We start from the raw sequence: 23,687 nt of genomic DNA, 5'->3' as shown, positions 1-23,687 counted from the left end.
AAAACTGCAAAATAGAAAGAAAGTTTTATCTAGGTGAGATGAATAGACGTATCTATCACAAAGCAGTTTCACAGAAAGCTTCTTTCCAGTTTTTGTCTGAGGATATTTCCTTTTTCACTATAGCCATCCATATACTCCCGAATGTCCCCTGGTAGCTTTTTCTCAAATGGGTTTCCCCAATCCTCTATGAGAACAAAAGTATAACTCTGTGAGTGGAATGCACACGTCATAAAGCAGCTCCTCGGAAATCTGCTCTCCAGTATCTATCTGAAGATATTTCTGTTTTCACTGTAAACCTCAAAGCATTCCCGAGTATCCCCTAGCTGACTAACCTAAAACAGTGTTAGAATACTGTTCAATGAAATCAGAAGCTTAACTGTGCGAGTGGAATTCACGTCACCTAGAGCAGTTTCACAGAAAGATTCCTTCTGTTTTTTATCAGAAGGTATTTCTTTTTCAGCATATTCTCAAAAGCGTTGCCAAATGTCCTTTCTCAGGTTCCACAGAAACAGTGATTTCAAACTGCTCTATCCAAAGAACGATTTAACTCTAAGAGATGAATACACACATCACAATGCAGTTGCTCCAAAGGCTTCTCTTCAGTTTTCATCCGAAGACATTTCCTTTCTCACCACAAGCCTCTGGGCACCACTTAATATCCCTGCACAGATTCCTCAAAGACAGCTTTTCCAAACTGGGTAACGTAGTGTAAGCTTCAACTCTCTGAAATGAATGCACATGTCAGAGATCAGTTTTTTGGAACGCTTCTTTCTGGGTTTTATTTCAGGATATTTCACTTTTCACCATAGTCTTCAATGCACTGCAAACTATCACTTTTTCAGTATTACAGAGGCAGTGTTCATACACTGCCTTATGTGAAAAGAGGTAAATCTCCTTGAGTGGAATACACACATCACAAAGCAGTTTCTCAGAAATCTTCTCTCCTGTTTTTATCGGAAGATATTTCTTTTTCCCCACATTTCTGAGTGAGCTCCTGAATGTAACTTCACCAATCCATACATGATGCAGTTTCAAAACTGCGTAATAGAAAGAAATCTATATCTATGTGAGATGAATAGACATATCTATCACAAAGCAGTTTCACAGAAAGCTTCTTTCCAGTTTTTGTCAGAGGATATTTCCTTTTTCAATATAGCCATCCATATACTCCCAAATGTCCCCTGGTTGCTTTTCCTCCAAATAGGATTACCCAATCTTCTATAAGAAAAAAATATAACTCCGTGAGTGGAATGCACATGTCACAAAGCAGTTCCTCGGAAATCTTCTCTCCAGTTTCTATTTGCAGATATTTCCTTTTTCCCCATATGGCACAAAGCACTCTCGCTTATCACTTCGCAGACTAAACAAAAACAATGTTAGATTACTGCTCAATGAAAACAGAAGCTTATCTGTGTGAGTGGACTTCGCGTGACCTAGAGCAGTTTTGCAGAAAGATTCCTTCTTGTTTTTATCAAAGGGTATTCATTTTTCAGCATATTCTTAAGGGTATTCCCAAATATCCTTTCTCAGGTTCCACAGAAACAATGTTTTCAAACTGCTCAATCCAAAGACTGATTTAACTCTATGAGATGAATACACACATCACAAAGCAGTTGCTCTGAAAGCTTCTCTGCAGTTTTCTTCGGAAGACATTTTCTTTCTCACCACAAGGCTCTGGGCGCCACTTAATATCCCTTCACATATTCCTCATAGATAGAGTTTCCAAACTGGGCAACGTAGTGTAAACTTTAACTCTCTGAAGTGAATGCACATGTTGGAGAGCATTTTCTTGGATTGGTTCTTTCTGTGTTTCATTTCAGGATTTTTTACTTTTTGCCATAGTCTTCAATGCAATGCAAGCTGGCACTTTTTCAGTTTTACAGGAATAGTGTTCAAACACTGCCTTATGAGAAAAGAGCTATACCTCCCTGAGTGGAATGCACACATCACAAAGCAGTTTATCAAATAGCTTCTCTCCAGGTTTTATCTGAAGATATATAATTAACCACAGGCCTGAATGCGCTCCCGAATGTCCCTTCGTGAATCTGTCCATGAGGCAGTTTCAAAACTGCATAATAGAAAGAAAGCTATATCTAGGTGAGATGAATAGACATATCTATCAGAAAGCACTTTTACAAAAAGCTTCTATACAGTTTTTGTCTGAGGATATTTCCTTTTTCAATATAGCCATCCATACACTCCTGAATGTCTCCTGGTTGCTTTTTCTGCAAACAGGATTCCCCAATACTCTATGAGAAGAATAGTATAACTCTGTGAGTGGAATGGACATGTCACAAAGCAGCTCCTCGGAAATCTTATCTCCAGTTTTTATGTGAAGATATTTCCTTTTCCACCATATGCCTCAAACTGTTCCCGATTATCACTTCACAGACTAAACAAAAACAGTGTAAGAATACTGCTCAATGAGAACAGAAGCTTAAGTGTGCGAGTGGACTTCATGTGACCTAGAGCAGTTTTAGAGAAAGATTCCTTCTGGTTTTTATTGGAGGCTATTTCCTTTTCAGCATATTCTTAAGAGCGTTCCCAAATGTCCTTTCTCAGTTTCCACAGAAACAGTGATTTCAAACTGCTCATTCCAAAGAATGGTTTAACTCTATGAGATGAATACACAGATCACAAAGCAGTTTCTCCAAAAGCTTCTCTCCAGTTTTCATTGGAAGACATTTCCTTTCTCACCACAAGCCTCCGGGTGCCACTTAATATCCCTTCACAGATTTCTCAAAGACAGAATTTCCAAACTGGGCAACGTATTGTAAGCTTTAACCCTCTCAAATGAATGCACACACCAGAGAGTTGTTTCTTGTAACGCTTCTTTCTGGGATTTATTTCAAGATATTTCACTTTTCGCCATAATCTTCAATCTGCTGCAAAATATAACTTTTTCAGTTTTACAGTAACAGTGTTCAATCATTGCCTTATGAGAAAAGAGGTATAACTACCTTAGTGGAATGCACACATCACAAAGCAGTTTCTCCGAAAGCTTCTCTCCAGTTTTTATCTGAAGATATCTCCTTTTTCAGCATACACCTGAATGTGTTCCCGAATGTCCCTTCGTGAATCCATCCATGACACAGTTTCATAACTGCATAATAGAAAGAAAGTTTTATCTATGTGAGATGAATAGACATATCTGTCACAAGGCAGTTTCACAGAAAGCTTCTTTCCAGTTTTTGCCCTAGGATATTTACTTCTTCACCATATCAGTCCATATACTCCCGAATGTCCCCTGGTAGCTATTTCTCCAAATGGGATTCCCCAACCCTCCATGAGAAGAAAAGTATAACTCTGTGAGTGGAATGCACATGTCACAAAGCAGCTCCTCGGATATCAGCTCTCCAGTTTCTATCTGAAGATATTTTCCTTTTCACCATAAGCCTGAAAGCACTCACGAGTATCCGTTAGCTGACTCAACTATAACAGGGCTAGAATACTGGTCAATGAAAACAGAAGATTAATTGTGCGAGTGAACTTCACTGACCTAGAGCCGTTTCACAGAATGTTTCCTTCTGGTTTTTATCGGAGGGTATTTCTTTATCAGTATATTCTTAAGAACATTCCCAAATGTCCTTTCTCAGGTTCCACAGAAACAGTGATTTCAAACTGCTCAATCCAAAGGTTGATTTAGCTCTATGAGATGAATACACACATGGCAAAGCAGTTGCTCCGAAAACTTCTCTCCTGTTTTCATCAGAAGTCGTTTCATTTCTCATCACAAGCCTCCGGGCGCCACTTAATATCCCTTCACAGATTCCTCAAAGACAGAGTTTACAAACTGGGCGACATAGTGTAAGCTTTAAGTCTCTGAAATGAATGCACACGGCAGAGAACGGTTTCTTGGAATGCTTCTTTATGGGTTTTATTTCAGAATATTTCACGTTTCACCATAGTCTTCAATACGCTAAAAAATATCACTTTTTCAGTTTTACAGGAACAGTGTTCAAACACTTCTTTATGAGGAAAGAGGTATAACTCTCTGAATGCAATGCACACATCACAAGGCAGTTTCTCAGAAAGCCTCTCTCCAGTTTTTATCTGAAGATATCTCCTATTTCCCCTCAGGCCTGAATGTTCCCCGAATGTCCCTTCACGAATCCGACCATGATGCAGTTTCAAAACTGTGTAATATAAAGAAAGTTTCATCTATGTGAGATGAATAGACATATCTATCACAAAGCAGTTTCACAGAAAGCTTCTTTCCGGTTTTTGTCTGAGGATATTTCCTTTTTCATCATACCCATCCATGTACTCCCGAATATCCCCTGCTAGCTTTTTCTCAAAATGGGATTCCCCAATACTCTATGAGAATAAAAGTATAACTCTGTGAGTGTAAGGCACACGTCACAAAGGAGCTCCTCGGAAATCTTCTCTCCAGTATCTATCTGAAGATATTTCCGTTTTCACTGTAAGCCTCAAAGCGCTCCCTACTGTCCTTTAGCTGACAAACCTAAAACAGTGTTGGAATACTGCTCAATGAAAACAGAAGCAAATTTCACATGACCTGGAGCAGTTTCACAGAAAATTTCCTTCTTTTTTTTCGTGGAGGCTATTTCTTTTACAGCATATTCTTAGGAGCCTTCCCAAATGTCCTTTCTCAGGTTCCACAGAAACAGTGATTTCAAAATGCTCAATCCTAAGAATGATTTAACTCTATGAGTTGAATACACACCTCACAAAGCAGTTACTTCTAACGTTTCCCTCCAGTTTTCATCGGACGACGTTTCCTTTCTCACCACAAGCCTCCAGGTGCCACTTAGTATCCCTTCACAGATTCCCCAAACTCAGTTTCCAAACTGGGAAATGTAGTGTAAGCTTTAACTCTCTGAAATGGATGCACACGTCAGAGAGTAGTTTCTTGGAACGTTTCTTTCTGGGTTTTATTTCAGGATATTTCACTTGTCACCATAGTCTTCAATGTGCTGCAAAATATCACTTTTTCAGTTTTACAGGAACAGAGTTCAAACACTGCCTTATGAGAAAAGAGTTATAACTCCCTGAATGGAATACACACATCACAAAGCAGTTTCTCAGAAATCTTCTCTGCAGTTTTTATCTGAAGATATCTCCTATTACCCACTCAGGCCTGAATGTGCTCCTGAATGTCTCTTCATGCATCGGTCCATGACGCAGCTTCAAAACTGCATAACAGAAAGTTTTATCTATGTGAGATGAATAGACATATCTATCAGAAAGCAGTTTCACAGAAAGCTTCTTTCCAATTTATGTCTGTGGATATTTCTTTCTTCTCCATAGCTGTCTATATACTCCCTAATGTCTCCTGGTAGCTTTTTCCCCACACAGGATTCCTCAGTCCTCTATGAGAAGAAAAGTATAACCCTGTGAGTGTAAAGCACACGTCCCAAAGCAGCTCCTCGGAAATCTTCTCTCCAGTGTCTATCTGAAGACAATTCCATTTACACCATAAGCCTCAAAGCGCTCCCGAGTATTCCTTAGCTGACAAACCTAAAACAGTGTTAGAATACTGTTCAATGAAAACAGATGCTTATATGAACAAGTGCACTTCACATGACCAAGAGGGCTTTCACAGAAAATTTCCTTTCAGTTTTTATCAGAGGGTATTTCTATTTCACCACATTCTTTAGAGAATTCCCAAATGTCCTTTCTCAGGTTCCACAGAAACAGTGATTTCAAGCTGCTCAATCCAAAGAATGATTTAACTTTATGAGATTAATACACACATCACAAAGCAGTTACTCCGAAAGCTTCTCTCCAGTTTTCATCGGAAGACGTTTTGTTTCTCACCACAAGCCTCTGGGCGCCACTTAATATCCCTTCACAGATTCCACAAAGACAGAGTTTCCAAACTGGGCAACGTAGTGTAAGCTTTAACTCTCTGAAATGAATGCACACATCAGAGAGCAGTTTGTTGGAATGATTCTTTCTGGTTTTATTTCAGGATATTTCACTTTTCGCCATATTCTTCAATGCGCTGCAAAATATCGCTTTCTCAGTTTTACAGCAACAGTGTTCAAACACTGCCTTGTGAGAAAAGAGGTATAACTTCCTCAGTGGAATGCACACATCACAAAGCAGTTTCTCCAAAAGCTTCTCTCCAGTTTTTATCTGAAGGTATCTTCTATTTCCCCACAAGCCTGAATGTGCTCCCGAATGTCCCTTCACGAATCCGTCCATCGCACAGTTTCAAATCTGCATAATAGAAAGAAAGTTTTATCTATGTGAGATGAATAGACATATGTTTCACAAAGCAGTTTTACAGAAAACTTCTTTCCAGTTTTTGTCTGAGGATTTTTCCTTTTTTACGATAGCCATCCATATTCTCCCGAATGTCCCCTGGTAGATTTTCTCCAAGCAGGATTCCCCAATCCTGTATGAGAAGAAGAGTGTAACTCTGTGAGTGGAATGCACGCTTCACAAAGCAGCTCCTCAGAAATCTTCACTCTGGTGGGTATCTGAAGATATTTCCGTTTTCACCATAAGCCTCAAAGTGCTCCCCAGTATCTCTTAGCTGACTAACCTAAAACAGTATTAAAATACTGCTCAGTGAAAACAGAAGCTTAACTATGCGAGTGAAATTCACGTGACCTAGAGCAGTTTCATAGAAAGTTTCCTTCTGGTTTTTATCGGAGGGTATTTCCTTTTCAGCATATTCTTAAGAGCGTTCCCAAATGTCCTTTCTCAGGTTTCACAGAAACAATAATTTCAATCTGCTCAATCCCAAGAAAGATTTAACTCTATGAGATGAACACACACGTCACAAAGCAGTTGTTCCCAAAGCTTCTCTCCAATTTTCACTGGAAGACGTTTCCTTTCTCACCACAAGCCTCCAGGCACCACTTAATATCCCTTCACATTTTCCTCAAAGACAGATTTTCCAAACTGGGAACGTAGTGTAAGCTTTAACTCTCTGAAATGAATGCACACGTCAGAGAGCAGTTTCTTGGCACGCTTCTTTCTGGGTTTTATTTCAGGATATTTCACTTTTCACCATAGTCTTCAATGTGCTGCAAAGTATTACTTTTTCAGTTTTACAGGAACAGTGTTCAAGCACTGCCTTATGAGAAAAGAGGTATAGCTCCCTTAGTGGAATGCGCACATCACAAAGCAGTTTCTCAGAAAGCTTCTCTCCAGTTCTTATCTGAAGATATTTCCTATTTCCCCACAGTCCTGAATGTGCTCCCGAATGCACCTTCGCAAATCCGTCCATGTCGCAGTTTCAAACTGGGTAATAGAAAGAAAGAGTTCCCCAATGTCCCTTCACAGATTTTTTAACAATCGGGTTTCAAACCTGGAGAATCAAAAGAAAATTTTGTCTCTGTGAGATAAATCTACACATCAGAATGTAGTTTCACCAATAGTTTCTCTCTAGTTTAATCTAGGGATATTCGGATTTGCAACAGGCCTCAATAAGCTCCCAAAATCCCTTCAACAATGCTTGAGAAAGTGTGTTTCCAACCTGCTAAATCAAAAGAAACGTTTAACTCTGCAAAATGAATCCACATATCACAATGCAGATTCGCAGAGTGCTTCTTTCTAGTTTTTACCTGGGAATGATTGTTTTTTTCTATAGGCCTCAATGGCCTCCCAAACGTACCTTCACAGATTCTCCAGAAACAGTGTTACCAAAGTGCTGAATCAAAAGAAAGGTTTGACTCTGAGAGAACAATCCACACATCACAAAGCCGTTTTACAGATAGCTGCTTTCTAGTTTTTTTCTAGGGATATTCGGTTTTGTTCCATAGTCCTCAAAGAGCTCCTAAATGTCCCTTCTCAGATTCTACAAAATGAGTGTTTCCATCCTGGTGAATAAAAAGAAAGCATTAACACTGTGAGATGAATTCACACATCACAACGCAATTTCACTGATAGCTTATTTCTAGTTTTTGTCTGGAGATATTCAATTTTTTCTTATATACCTCAGTGGGCTCCCAGGTGTCCCTTCATAGATTCTCAAAAAAAGTATTTTAACCTGCTGAATCAAAGAAAATGTCTAACTATGTGACATGAATCCACAGTCACAATCCAGTTTCACATATACCTTCTTTCTAGTTTTTATTTGGGGATATTCATTTTTTCCTCATAGGCGTAAGTGGGATCCCAAATGTTCCTTCAAAGATTCTCCCAACAGTGTGGTTCCAATCTGCCTAATCAAAGAAAATGTCTAACTTTGTGAGATGAATCAACACATCACATAGTAGTTTCGTTGATCACTTCTTTCGAGTTTTTATCTGAGGATATTCAATGTTGCCCTATATGCCTCAATAGGGTCACAAATGTCTCTTTGCAGATTCCCCAAAAAGAGTGTGTCCAACCTACTGAATCAAAACAGTGTTTTAACTCTGTGAGATGAATCCATACATCACAAAGCTGTTTCACAGATAGCTTTCTTCCGAGTTTTTTTAATCTCAGGATATTTGATTTTGCCCCTTAGGCCTCAATGAGCTCTCAAATTTCCCTTTGCAGATTCTGCAGAAAGAGCGTTTCCAACCTACTGAATCAAAAGAATGTTTTAACTCTGAGATGAATACACACATCACAAAGCAGTTTCAGATAACTTTCTTTCTAGTTTTTAATCTCAGGATATTTGGTTTTGCCCCATAGGCCTCAAAGGGCTCCAAAATGTCCCTTCACAGATTCTACAAAAAGAATATTTGCAATCTACTGGATCAAAAGAAAGGCTTTGTTCTGTGAGATGAAACCAAACATCAGAAATCAACTTCACAGATAGCTTCTTTCCAGTTTTTATCTGGTTTTTCCCCCATAGGCCTCTATCAGGTCCCAATTGTCACATTACAGATGCTCCAACAAGAGTGTTTCAACCCTGCTGAATCAAAAGAAAGGTTTACCTCTCTGAGATGAATCCACACACAACAAAGCAGTTTCACAGATAAGAGTCTTTCTTGTTTTTATCTGGGAATATTTTTTTTTCCATAGTCCTCAGCTGGCTTCCAAATATCCATTTACAGTTTCTCCAAAAAGAGTGTTTCCAACCTGGTGAATCAAAAGAAATGTTTAACTCTGTGAGACAAATCCACACACGAAAAAGCAGTTTCCCACATGACTGCTTTCTAGTTTTTATCTGGGCATATTTAGTTTTCCTCCTGGGCCTCAATGGGCTTCCAAATGCCCCTTTTCAGATTCTCCAAAAAGAGTATTTCCAACTTGCTGAATGAAAAAAAAAAGTTTAAGTCTGTGAGATGAATCCAGACACCACAAAGCAGTTTCAGAGATAGCTTTTTTCGTTTTTTATCTGAAGATATTTGGCTTTGCTTCATAGGCCTCAAAGGGCTTTCCAATTTCCCTTCATGGATTCTACAAAAAACGTGTTTCCATCATGCTGAATCAACAGAAAGATACAGTTCTATTAGATGAATCCACACATCACAAAGCATATTCGCAGATAACTTTTTCTACTTTTTATCTTGGGATATTCTGTTTTTCCTCAGAGGCATCAGTGGGCTTTTAAATATCCCTTTGCAGTTTCATCAACCAGAGTGTTTTTAGCCTGCTGAGTAAAAAAAAAAAAAAAAAAAGGTTTAACTCTGTGAAATGAATCCACACATTACAAAGTAGTTTCACAGATTGCTTATTTCTGATTTTTATCTGAGGATATTCAGTTTTTATCCTTAGGTCTCAATTAGTTCCCAAATGTCCCATCAAAGATTCTCCAAAAAAGTGTGTTTCCATCCTACTGTATCCAAACAAATATTTATCTTTTTGAGATGAATCCAAGTATCATAATGCAGTTTTACAGATAGCTTCTTTCTACTTTTTATCTGGAAATATTCTGCTTTTCCCCATAGGCCTCAATGTGTTCCCAAATGTCCCTACACAGGTACTCCAAAAAGAGTGTTTCTAAACTACTGAATCAAAAGAAAGGTTCAAATCTATGAGATAAATTGATATATTATGAAAAAATTTCACACATAGCTTCTTTTTAGGTTTCATCTGGGGATATTCAGTTTTTTCCCATAGGCCTCACATGTCCCTTCACAGATTCTTGTTTTCATCTGGGGATATTCAATTTTCCCACATAAGCCTTTTTTTTTTTTTTTTTTTTTTTTTTTTTTTTTTTTTTTTTTTTTTTTGAGACGGAGTCTCGCTCTGTCGCCCAGGCTGGAGCGCAGTGGCCGGATCTCAGCTCACTGCAAGCTCCGCCTCCCGGGTTCGGGCCATTCTCCTGTCTCAGCCTCCTGAGTAGCTGGGACTACAGGCGCCCGCCACCTCGCCCGGCTAGTTTTTTGTATTTTTTAGTAGAGACGGGGTTTCACCGTGTTAGCCAGGATGGTCTCGATCTCCTGACCTAGTGATCCGCCCATCTCGGCCTCCCAAAGTGCTGGGATTACAGGCTTGAGCCACCGCGCCCGGCCTCCCACATAAGCCTTTATTGGCTCCCAAATGTCCCTTTGCAGATTCTCCAATAAGAGTGTTTCCAGCCTGGTGAATCCAAACAATGCTTAACTCTGTTGAATGAATCTACATATCATGAAGCAGCTTCACAGATAGCTTTCTTCTAATTTTTATCTGGGGATTTTTTTCCCATAGGCCTCAATGGGCTAAGTGTTTCTTTGCAGATACTCCAAAAAGATTGTTTTCAACCTGCTGAATCAGAAAGAAGTTTTAGCTCTCTGACATGAATCCACATGTTACAATGTAGTCTCACAGATAACTTTCTTCTAGTTTTTATCAGGAGATATTTCGTTTTTCCCTGTAGGAATCGATGGGCTCCCAAATGTCCCTTTGCAGATTCTCCAAACAGAGTGTTTTAAACCTGCTGAATCAAAAGAAAGGTTTGACTCTATGAGATATATGCACATATGGCAAAGCTGTTTCACACAGCTTTTTTTTCTTTTTTTTTTTTTCATCTTTATCTGAGGATATTCAGTTTTACCCCATAGGCTTCAATGGGCTACCAAATGTCTCTTTGCAGATTCTCCACAAAGAGTGTTGCCAACCTTTTGAATCAACAGAAAGGTTCAAGTCTGTCAAATGTATCCATGCTTCACAAAGCAGTTTCACAGATAGCTTCTTTCCTTTTTTTTATTTGTGTATATCCAATTTTTACCCATTGGCCTTATCGGGCTCCCAAATGGCCCATCATAGGTTCTGTATTAAGAGCGTTTTCAACCTGCTGAATCAAAAGAAAGGTTTAGCACTGGGAGATAAATCCACACATTACAAAGCAGTTTGTAAGATAGCTTCTTTCTAGTTTTTTCCTGGAGATATTTCCTTTTTTTCCCATAGATCTCAATAGGCTCCCAAATGTCCCTTAAGATCTTACAAAAGATTGTTTCCAACATGCTGAATCAAAAGAAATATTTAGCTCTGTGGGATGGATCCACACATCAGAAAGCATTTTTGCAGATAGCTTCTATCTAGTTTCTATGTGGGGATATTTGGGGTTTTGCCAAGGCCTAAAAGGGCCTTAAAAGGTCCCATCACAGATTCTCCAAAAACAACATTTCCAACCTGCTGAATCAATAGAATGGCTTCACTCTGTAGATGAATCCACACAGCACAAGTAAGTGATAGCTTCGTTCTTGATTTTATCTAATGATATTCGCTTTTTTTTTTCCAATTGGCATCCATGGGCTACAAAATGTCCCTTTGCAGATCCTCCAAAAAGAATGTTTTTAACCCGCCGAATTAAAAGAAAGGTTTAACTCTGTGAGATGAATCCACAGATCACAAAGCAGTTTCACAGATAGCTTCTTTATAGTTTTTATCTAGGGCTATTCTGATTTTCCCCATAGGCCTCAATGAGCTCTCAAATGTGCCTTTGCATATTCTACAAAAAGAATGTTTCCAAACTGCCGAATGTAAAGAAAAGATTAACTCCATGACGTAAATTCACACCTCACAAAGTAGTTTCACAGATTGCTTCTTTCTAGTTTTTATCTGGGTATATTTGCTTTTTCCCCATAGACCTCAATAAGTTTCCAAATTTCACTTTGCAGATCCTACAAAAGTAGTGTTTCCAACCTTCTGAATCAAAACAAAGATTTAACGCTGTGAGATGAATCGACACATCACAGAGGAGTTTCAAAGATAGCTTCCTTCTTGTGTTTATCTGGGGATATTAAGTTTTCCCCCATAGACCTCAATGGGCTCCTAAATGTCTCTTTGCAGATACTACAAAAAGAGTGTTCACAACCAGCTGAACAAAAGAAAGTCTAAAATTTTAAGATGAATCCACGCAAAATAATGCAGTTTCACAACTTGCTTCTTTCTAGTTTATAACTGGTGATATTTGATTTTCCCCCTAAGCTTCAATGGGCTCCCAAGTGTCCCTTCATAGATTCTCAAAAAAGTGTTTCCAACCTGCTGAATCAAATGTAAGGTTTAACTCTGTGAGATGAATCTACGTATCACAAAGCAGTTTCAAAGATAGCTTCTTTCTGGTTTTTATCTGGGAATATTCTATTTTTCTTCATAGGCCTCAATGGGCTACCAAATGTCCCTTCAAAGATTTAGGAAAAAAGTGTTTTCAACCTGCTGAATATAAAGAAAATTTTAACTCCATGAGATAAATCCACACATCACAAAGCAATTTCACAGATAGGTTCTTTCTAGTTTGTAATCTGTGGATATCCCAATTTTCTGCCTAGGCCTCAATGGGCTCTCAAATGTCCCTTTTCAAATTCTACAGAAAGAGGTTCCAACCTGCTGAATCAAAAGAAAATTTTAACTCTGTGAAATGAATCTACTCATAAATGAGCAGTTTCAAAGATAGCTTCTTTCTAATTTTTACCTCTGAATATTCATTTTTCAACATGGCCTCAATGGGCTCATAAATGTCTCTTAGTAGATTCTCCAAGAAGAGTGTTCGGAAATATTTAACTCTGTGTGATAAAACCACATATCTCAAAGCAGTTTCAGAGATACTTTCTCTCTACTTTTTATCTGGGGATATTCAGTTTTTCCCCGTAGGTCTCAAAGAACTACCAAATGTCCCTGCATATATTCTCTAAAAAGAGCCAATTCACACGTGGTTTCTTTCTAGTTTTTATCTGGGTATGTTCACTTTTTCCCCACAGGTCTCAATGGGCTCCTGAATATCCCTTAGCAGATTCCACAAAAAGAATTTTTCCAATCTACTGAATCAAAAGAAAAGTTTAACTCTGTGAGATGAATCCACATACCAAAAGACAGTTTCACAGATAGTTTCACTCTAGTGTTTTTCTGGGGATATTTGGTTTTTCCCATAGCCCTCAATGGGCTCTTGAAAGTCCCTTCACAGATTCTCCAAAAAGAATGTTTCCATCCTGCTGAATCAAAGAAAGGTTTAAATCTGTGAGATGAATCCATACAGCATGAAGTAGTTTCACAGATAGCTTCTTTCTCGTTTTTATGTGGGTGTATATATATGTATATTTTTTTTTATCAGGGGATATTTGGTTTTTTGCATAGGTCTCAATGGGCTCTTACATATCCCTTTGCAGATTCTCCAAAAAGAGTGTTTCCATCCTGCTGAATCAAAAGAAAGTTTTAACTCTGTGAGACGAATCCAGGCATCACAAAGCAGTTTCAGAGATAGCTCCTTCATAGTTTTTATCTGAGGATATGCAGTTTTCCCCACAGATCTTAATGAGCTCCAAAATGTCCCTTCACAGATCGACAAAAGAGTGCTTCTAAACTGCTGAATCCAATAATAATAATAATAATAACTCTACGAAGTGATTCTACACATCACGAAACAGTATCACAGGTAGTTCTTTCCAGCTTTTATCTGGGGATATTCTGTTTTTCCCCAGAGGGCTCAAAGGGCATTCAAATTTCTCTTTTGCAGATTCACCAAAATGAGTGTTTCCAACCTGCTATATCAGAAGAAACGTTTAACTCTGTGAGACGAAACCACACATCACAAATCAGTGTCACAAAGTTTCTTTCTAGTTTTTATCTGGGGATATTCGTTTTTACCCCATAGGCCTCAATGAACTTCCAAGTGTCCCTTCACAGATGATCCAAAAACAGTTTACAGCCTGTTGAATCAAAAGAAAGGTTTAACTCTGTGAAAAGAATCCACACATAAGAAAGTGGTTTCACAGACAGCTTCTGTCAAGTTTTTATCTGAGGATATTCAGTTTGTCACCACAAACTTCAATGGGCTCTCAAATGTCCCTTCACAGATTCTACAAAAGGAGTGTTTCCAACCCACTGATTGAAACGAAAGTTTTAGCTCTGTGAGATGAATCCACACATCGTAAAACAGTTTCAGAAGTAGCTTCTTTCTAGTTCTTATCTGGGGACATTCAGCTTTTCTTTTTAGGCCTCAAAGAGGGTACAAATATACTTTTGCAGATATTAAAAGAAGACTGTTTCCAAAGTTATGAATCAAAAGAAAGTTTCAACTCTGTGAGATGAATCCACACATCACAAACTAGTTACATGAATAGCATCTTTCTGGTTTTTACCTGAGATAATTCAATTTTTCCCCATGGGCCCCAGTGGGCTCCCAAATGTCCTCTTGAAGGTTTTCCAAAAAGTGTGCTTTGAACCTGCTGAAAAAAAAACAAAAAGCTTTAACTCTGAGAGATAAATCCACATGTCACAAAGCAGTTTCACAAATAACTTCTCTCTAGTTTTTATCTGGGTATATTCTCTTTTACACCTTAGGCCTCAATAGGTTCACAAATGTCCTTTCACAAGTTTTACAAAAAGAGGGTTTCCAACGTGTCGAATCATAACAAGTTTTAACTCTCTGAGATGAATCCACACATCATAAGTCAGTTTCATGGATAGCTTCTTTCTAGTTTTTATCTCTGAATATTCCATTTTTCCCCTTTGGCATCAATTTGCTTCCAAAGATCCCTTTGCAGATTCTCCAAAAAGAGCTTCTAATCTGCTGAATCACAGGAGTGGTTTACTCTGTGAGTAGAATCCACACATCAAAAATCAGTTTCACCAGTATTCTATTTTTTTCTCAGGATATTCAGATTTTTTTCCACAGCCTCAATGGTCTTCCAAACGTTCCTTTACAGATTCTCCAAAAAGAGTGCTTATAACCTTCTGAATAAAAAGGGTGGCTTAACTCTGTAAGATAAATCCACACATTACAAAGTAGTCTCATGGCTAGCTTTTTCCTCATTTTTTATCTCAGGATATTCTCTTTTTCCCCATAGACCTCAATGGGCTCCCAAATGTCCCTTCATAAATACTCCAAAAAGAGTGTTTCCAACTGGCTGACTCAAAAGAAAAGTTTAACTCTGTGAGATGAATCCACACATCACAAAGTAGTTTCACAGATAGCTTCTTTCTACTTTTTGTCTGGGGATATTCGGCTTTTCCCCATAGGCCTCAATGGGCTCCCAAATATCTCTTCACAGACTTTCCACAAAGAGTGTTTCCAACCTGTGGAATCAAAAGAAAAGTTTAACTTTGTGAGATGTATCCCCTCATAACACAGCAGCTTCACAAATAGCTTCTTTTTAGTTTTAATCTGGGGACATTTTGTTTTGCCCATAGGCCTCAAAGGGCGTCCAAATGTCCCTTCATAGACTCTCCAAAAAGTGTGTTTCAAGCCTGTTGAATCAAAAGAAACATTTAGTTCTGTGAGATTAATCCAGACATCGAAATGCAGTTTCACAGATAGCTTCTTTGTAATTTTTATCTGGGGATATTTTATTTACCTCCTATGCCTCAATGGGCTCTCAAATGCCCATTCATAGATTCTCCAAAAGAAGTGTTTCCAAACTGCTGAATCAAGACAAAGTTTTAACTCTGTGAGAAATATCCACACAACACAAAGCAGTTTCACAGATAGCTTCTTTGTAGTATTTATCTGGAGATATTCTGTTATTCCTCATAGGCCTCAATGGGCTCTGAAATATCCTTTCACAGATACTTTAAAAAGAGTGTTTCCAACCTACTGAATGAAACAAAAGGTTTACCTCTGTGAGATGAATCCACACATCACAAAGAAGACTCACACATAGCTTCTTTCTAAGTTTTATCTGGGGATATTCAGGTTTTTTTTTTTTCATAGACCCACAAAAGCTCCCAAATGTCCCTTTAGAGACACCTTAAAAATAGTGTTTAAAAGTTGCTGAATCAAAAGAAATTTTTAACACTGTGAGGTGAATCCACACTTCACAAAACAGTGTGAGAGATAGTTTCTTTACAATTTTTGTCTGGGAATATTTGGTTTTTCCCAATAGGCCTCAATGGGTTCCAAAATGTCCCTTCACAGATTCTGAAAAAGAGTGTACAAAACCTGCTGAATCAAAAGAAAGTTTGAACTCCATGAAATGAACCCACACATCACAAAGCAGTTTCACAGATATATTCTTTCTAGTATTTATCTAAAGATATTGGTTTTTTCCTATAGGCCTCAAGACACTCCCAAATGTCCTTTCCCAGATTCTCCAAAAAGAGTGTTTCCAACATACTGATTCAAAAGAAATGTTTAACACTGTGAGATGAATCCACTCATCACAAAGCAGTTTCACAGATACATTCTTCATAGTTTATTTCCTGGGGATACCCTAAGTCTCAATAGGCTTCCAAATGTCCCTTCACAGATTCTCCAAAAAAAGTGTTTCCAACCTGCTGAATCAAAAGAAAGATTTAACTCTTTGAGATGAATTTACACATCACAAAGCAGTTTCACACATACTTCTTTCTAGTTTTTATCTGAGGATGTTCTCTTTTCCCCATAGGCTTCAAAGGGCTCCAAATACCTTCTCAAAGATTCTATGAAAAGAATCTTTTCAACCTGGTGAATTGAAAGAAAGGTTTAACTCTGTGAGATGAATCCAGACACCAAAAAAGCAGTTTCACAGAAAGCTTCTTTCTTACTTTTCTTTTTTTTTTTTTTTAATGGGGATATTTGGTTTTTCCCAACAGGCCTTAATTTGCTTCCTAATGTCTTTTCACAGATTCTCCACACAGAGTGTTTCCAACGTGCTGAAACGAAAGAAAGGTTTAATTCTGTGAGATGAATCCACATATTAAAAAGCAGTTTCACAAATAGTTTATTTCTAGTTTATATCTGAGTATATTCAGTTTTCCCCTGTAGGCTTCAATGGGCTCCTAAATGTCACTTTACAGATCCTCCAAAAAGAGTGTTTCCAACCTGCTGAATCAAAAGACAGTTTTATCTGTGAGAGATTAATCCACACATCACAAAGTAGTTTCACAGATAACTTCTTTCTAATTTTATCTGAGGATTATGAGGTTTTCCCCGTTGGCCTCAATGGGCTTTCAATTGTCCCTCACAGATTCTCCAAAAAGAGAGTTTCAACCTGCTGAGTAAAAAGAAAGTTTTAGCTCTGTGAGATATATTCACACATCAGAAAGTAGTTTCGCATATAGATTTTTTCTACTTTTTATCTGAGAATATTCAGTTTTACCCTGTAAGTTTCAATGGGCTTCAAAGTCTTCCTTTGCAGATTCTTCAAAAAGAGTGTTTCCAACATGTTGAATGAAAAGAAAGTTTAACTCTGTGTGATAAATCCACACATCACAAAGCAGTTTCACAGCTAGATTCTTTCCAATTTTTATCTGGGTATATTTGGTTTATTTACATAGACCTCAATGGACTCTGAAATATCCCTTCACAGATTCTCCAAAAACAGTGTTTCCAAAATGCTGAAGGAAAAACAAGTATAGCTCTTTGAGAGAAATCCACTCATCAAAAAACAGTTCCACAAATATCTTTTTTTCTAGTTTTTGTCTGGAAATATTCAGGTTTACCCCATAGGCCTCAATGGGCTTCCAAATGGCTTTTCACAGATTCGACAAAAAGAGTGTTTCCAACCTGCTGAATCAAAAACAAGGTTTAACTCTTTGGGAAGTATCCACACATCACAAAGCAGTTTCACAAATAGCTTCTTTCTATTTTTTTCAGAGTATATTCTCTTTTGTCTTGTAGGCATCAGTGGGATCCCAAATATCCCTTTGAAGATTATATAAAAAGAGTGTTTCCAAGCAGCTGAATGAAAAGAAAGTTTGAACTCTGTGAACTGAAGTCATATATCACAATACAGTCTAACAGAGAGCTTGTTTCGAGTTTTTATCCAGGGATATTCAGTTTTTCCCAACAGGCTGCATTGGGCTCGTAAATGTCCCTTTGCTGATTCTCCAAAAACAGTGTTTCTAACCTGGTAAATCAAAACAAAGTTTTAACACGGTGAGATGAATCCACACGTCACAAAGCAGTATCACATTTGACTTCTCTCTAGTTTTTATCTTGGGATATTGGAATGTTCCCAAAAGAAATCAATGGGATCCAAAATGTCCCTTCACAGAGTCTCTAAAAAGAGTATTTCCAACCTGGGAAATCCAAAGAATAGGTTAACTGTGTGAGATGAAACCAAATAACACAAAGCAGTTTCACAGATAACTTCTTTCTGGTTTTCATCTGGGTACCATCTGTTTTTTACCATAGGTCTACATATGTTCCCAAATGTCTCTTCACAGAATCTACAAAAAGAGTGTTTTCATACTGCTGCATAAAAACAAAGGTTTAACTCTGTGAGATGAGTCCACAGATCACAAAGCAGTTTCACAGATAGCTACTTTCTAGTATTTTTGGGGGATATTTGAATTTTCCCAATAGGCCTCAATGGACTACCGAATGTCCTTTCACAGATTCTCCAGAAAGAGTGTTTCCAACCTGCTGAATCAAAAGAAAGGCTTAATTCTGTGATATGAATCCACACATTACAAAGTAGTCTCACAGATGGCTTCTTTCTAGTTTGTATCTGGGAATATTCCATTTTCCCACATAGGCTTTAGTAGACTCCCAAATGTTTCTTCAAAAAAACTTCAGAAAAATCGTTTCCAACCAGATCAATTAAAAGAATGATTTAACTCCGTGAGACAAATCCACACATAACCAAGTAGTTTCAAAGAGAACTTTTTTCTAGTTTTTATCTGGGGATATTCTGTTTCTCCTTGTAGGCCCCAATGGAACCCCAAATGTCCCTCTGCAGTTTAAAAAAAAAGAGTGTTTCCAACCTGCTGAATCAAAAAAAATTTACTGTGTGAGATGAATCCACATGTAACAAAGCAGGTTCACAGATAACTTCTTTCTAGTTTTTATCTGGGGATATTTGGGGTTTTTTTTTCCCATAAACCTAAATGGGCTCCCAAATGTCCCTTTGCAGATTTTACCAAAAGAGTTTGTCCAACCTACTGAATCAAAAACAGGATTTCACACTGTGAGATAAATCCGCATTATGAAGCAGTTTCACAGATAGTTTCTTTCTAGTTTTTATCTAGGGATACTCGGTTTTTCCCAGTAAGGGTCAATGGGGTCAATGGGGTCTTAAAGTCCTTTCACAGTTGCTCCAAAATGAGTGTTTAAAACCTACTGAATCAAAAGAAAGTTTTAACTCTGTGAGATGAATCCACATCTCTCTTTTTACATATTCTCCAGAAAGAATTTTTCCAACCTACTGAATTAAACGGTTTAACTCTGTCAGTTAAACCAACACATCACAAAAAGGTTTCAGAGATAGCTTACTTTTAGTTTTTACCTGGGAAAATATTGTTTTTACACATAGGCCTCAATAAACTCTCAAATGTCCCTTCACCGCTTCTCCAAAATGAGTTTACCAGCTTGCTGAATCTGAAGAGAGGAATAGTTCTGTGAGATATATCCACCCATCACAAAGCAGTTTCACAAGTAACATCTTTCTCCATTTTTATGTGGAGATATTTGTTTTCTCCCATAGACCTGAAAGGACTCCCAAATAACCTCTTACAGATTCTTAAAAAAGAGTTTACAGCCATAGAATCAAAGGAAATGGCTTAACTCTATAAGATGAGTCCACACATCACAAAGGAGTTTAACGGATATCTTCCTTCTAGCTTTTATCTTGGGATATTCAGTTTTGTCCCATAGGCCTCAGTGGGCTCCAAAATATCCCTTTGCAGATGCTTCAAGAAGAGTTTTTTCTGTCTACTGAATCAAAAGAAAGTTTTAACACTGTGAAATGAATCCACACATCATGAAGCAATTTAAAACATAGCACCTTCCTAGTTTTTATCCGGAGATTTTCTGTTTTTCCCCATAGGCCAAAATGGGCTTTCATATATCCCTTCACAAACTCTTCAAAAAGAGTGTTTCCTATCTACTGCTGCAAAAAATAAAATTAAAGAATAAAAAAGAATTACCTGTGTGTGGTGAATCCACATATCCCAAAGCAGTTTAGCATAAAGTTTCTTTCTAGTTTTTATCTGGGAATATTCAGTTTTTCCCATAAATCTCAATGGGCTCCAAAATATCCCTTCGCAGACTCTCCAAAGAGTGTTTCCAACCTGCTGAATCAAAAAAAAATGTTTAACTCTGTGAGATCAATCAGCACATCACAAAGCAGTTTCACAGATATCTTCTTTTTAGTTTTCATCTGAAGATGTTCAGTTTTTCTCCATACACCTCAAGGGGTTCCCAAATATTCCTTCACAGACTCTCCAAAAGAGTGTTTCCAAACTACTAAATCAAAAAAGAGCTTTAACACTGTGAGATGAATTCACATAAAAAAGAAGTTTCAAAGGTAACATCTTTCTAGTTTTTACCTGGGGATATTCGGGTTTTCCAAATAAGCCTCAATAGTCTCCCAAATATCCCTTTGCAGATTCTCCAAAAGCAGTGTTCCCTACCTGCTGAATCAAAATAAAGTTTAAGTCTGTGTGATGAATCCACATATCATAAAGCAGTTTCATATGTATCTTCTTTCTAGTTTCTATTTGGGTATATTTGGCTTTCCCCCATAAACCTCAGTGTGCTCCAAAATGTCCCTTCACAGATTCTCCAAAGAGTGTTTTCAACTTGCTGAACCAAAGGAAAGGTTTAATTCTGTGAGATGAATCCACAAATCAAAAATCAGTTTCAAGATAGCTTCTTTTTAGTTTTTATTGGAGAATATTCAATTATTGTGTAGGCCTCAATGGGCTCCAAAATGTCCCTTCACAGATTCTCAAAAAAGATTTTTTCCAACTTGCTGTATAAAAAGAAAGTTTTAACTCTGTGAGATGAATCAACATATCACAAAGCAATTTCACAGAAATTTTCATGTGAATATGTTTGGTTTCTCCCTGTAGGCCTCAATGGACTTTCAGATGTCCCTTCACAGATTCTTCAGAAAGAGCGTTTCCTACTTGCTAAATCAAAAGAAAGTTTTAACTCTGTGAGATGAATCCATGCATCAAAAAGATGTTTCAAATCTATCTCCTTTCTAATTTTTATCTGAGGATATTCAGTTTTCCATCATATACCTCAATGGGCTCTGAAATATCCCTTCACAGATTCTCTAAAGAGTGTTTCCAACCTGCTGAATCAAAAGAAAGGTGTTAGTATGTGAGATGAATCCACATATCACAATGTAGTTTCACACATACCTTCTTTCTAGTTTTTATTGGGAGATATTCCGTTTTTTCCCTAGACCTCAGTGGCTACAAAATGTCACTTTGCAGATTCTCAAAAAAGAGTGTTCCCTACTGCTATATCAAAGGAAAGGTTTACGTCTGTGAGATGAATAAACACATCACAAAGTAGTTTCACAGATAGGTTCTTTTTGTTTATCTTAGGGTGTTCTGTTATTCCCCATAGACCTAAATGGGTTCTCAAATGTCCCTACGCAGATTCTCCAAAAAGAGTGCTTCCAACCTGATGAATCAAAAGAATAGTTTAACTCTGTGAGATGAGTCCACATATCACAAAGCAGTTTCACGGATAGCTTCTTTCTAGCTTTTAACTGGGGATATTCTGTTTTTCCCCTTAAACCTCAGTGGGTTCCATAATGTCCCTTAGCAGTTTCCCCAAAGAGTGTTTCCAATCTGCTGAATCAAAAGGAAAGTTTAACTCTGTAAGATGAATCAAAACAACACAAAGCAGTTTCATGGATTCTTTCTAGTTTTATCTGGGAATATTTGTATTTTCCCTTAGGCCTCAATGAGCTCCCAAATGTCCCTTCACAAATTCTTGAAAAAGAGTGTTAGGACTTTACTGAATAAAAAAAGTTTTAATAGTCTGTGAGATGTCTCCACACATCACAAAACAGTTTCGCAGATAGCTTCTTTCAATTTTTTACCTCAAGATATAGGATTTTATTTCATAGGGCTCATTGGGCTCCGAAATGTTTCTTGGTAGATCCTCCAAAAACAGTGTTTCCATCCTACTGGATTAAAGGAATCATTTAACTCTGTGAGTTGAAGCAACACATCACAAAGCAGCTTCTGAGATATCTTCTTTTTAGTTTTTATCTGAGAATATTCTGTTTTTAACAATAAGGCTCAATAAGCTCCCAAATGTTCTTTTGCAGATCTCCAAATAGAGTGTAGCCACCCTGCTTAATCAAAAGAAAATTTGAGCTCTGTGAGAGGTATCCACTCATCACAAAGAGGTTTCACAAGTAGCTACTTTCTAGATTTTATCTAATGATATAAGGTTTTTCCCATAGTCCTCAATATGTTTGCTTAATATTGCTTAACCAAAAGAAAAATTTACCTTCTGAGATGCATCAACACATCACAAAGCAGTTTCAGGGAGAACTTCCTTCCAGTTTTTTTCTGGGAATATTCTGTTTTTTTCCATAGGCCTCACTAAACTTCCAAATGTCCCTTTGCAGATTCTCCACCAAAAGTGCTACTGCCCTTCTGATTCAATAGAAAGCTTTAATTCTGTTGGATGTATCAACACAACACAAAGCAGTTTCACAGATAGCTAATTTCTAGTTTTTATCTGGAAATATTTTGTTTTCTCCATAGGCCTCAATATGCTCCCAAATGTCTCTTTGTGTATTGACCAAAAAGAGCGTTTCCAACCTCTTGAATCAAGAAAAAGTTTTATCTGTGTGACATGAATCCACAGATCAAAAATAAGTTTTACAGAAAACTTCTTTGTGGTTTTTATCTGGAGATATTCAGTTTTTATTCATATGTCTCATGTGGGCTCCAAAATGTCCTTTCACACATAGCCAAAAAGAGTGTTTCAAAGCTCCTGAATCAAAAAATAAAATAAAATAAAAAGGTTTAAGTCTGTAAGATGAATCAACACATCACCAATCAGCTTCAGAGATAGCTTCTTTCTAGTTTTTATGTGGAAATATTCTGTTTTTGTTTTTTTTTTCCCACATAGTCCTCAATACATTCACAAGTAAGAAATGATTACCCCTTTGGGATGAATCCACACATCACAAAACAGTTTCACAGATAACTTCTTTCTAGTTTTTATCTGGAGATATTTGGTTTTACCCCATATGCCTCAATGGGCTCCCAAGATCCTTTTGAAGATCATCCAGAAAGAGTATTTCCTATATCTTGAATCAAAAGAAATGTTTAACTCTGAGAGATGAATCCACATATCACAAAGCAGTTTCACTGATAGCTTTTTTCCAAGTTTTTATCTGGGGATATTCGAGTTTTTTCCATAAACCTCAATGGGCTCAGAAATTTCCCTCTGCAGATTCTCCAAAGAGTGTTTCCAACCTGCGGAATCAAAAGAAAGGTTTTACTATGTGAGATCAATTCACAAATCACAAAGCAGTTTCACAGATAACTTTCTTCTAGTTTTAATCTGGAAATATTAGGTTTTATCCATAGGTCTAAATGGGCTCCCAAATGTCCCTTCACAGATTCTCCAAAAAGAGTGTTTTCAACCAGCTGTATATAAAGAAAGGATTAACTGTGACTTGAATCCACAAATCACAAAGCAGTTTCACAGAGATCTTCTTTCTAGTTTTCAT

This window comes from Macaca mulatta, chromosome 20 (assembly GCF_049350105.2).
Source record: "Macaca mulatta isolate MMU2019108-1 chromosome 20, T2T-MMU8v2.0, whole genome shotgun sequence".
Lineage (NCBI taxonomy): Eukaryota > Metazoa > Chordata > Mammalia > Primates > Cercopithecidae > Macaca > Macaca mulatta.
The sequence above is the reverse complement of the archived record's forward strand: the minus strand, read 5'-3'. Positions refer to the sequence as shown.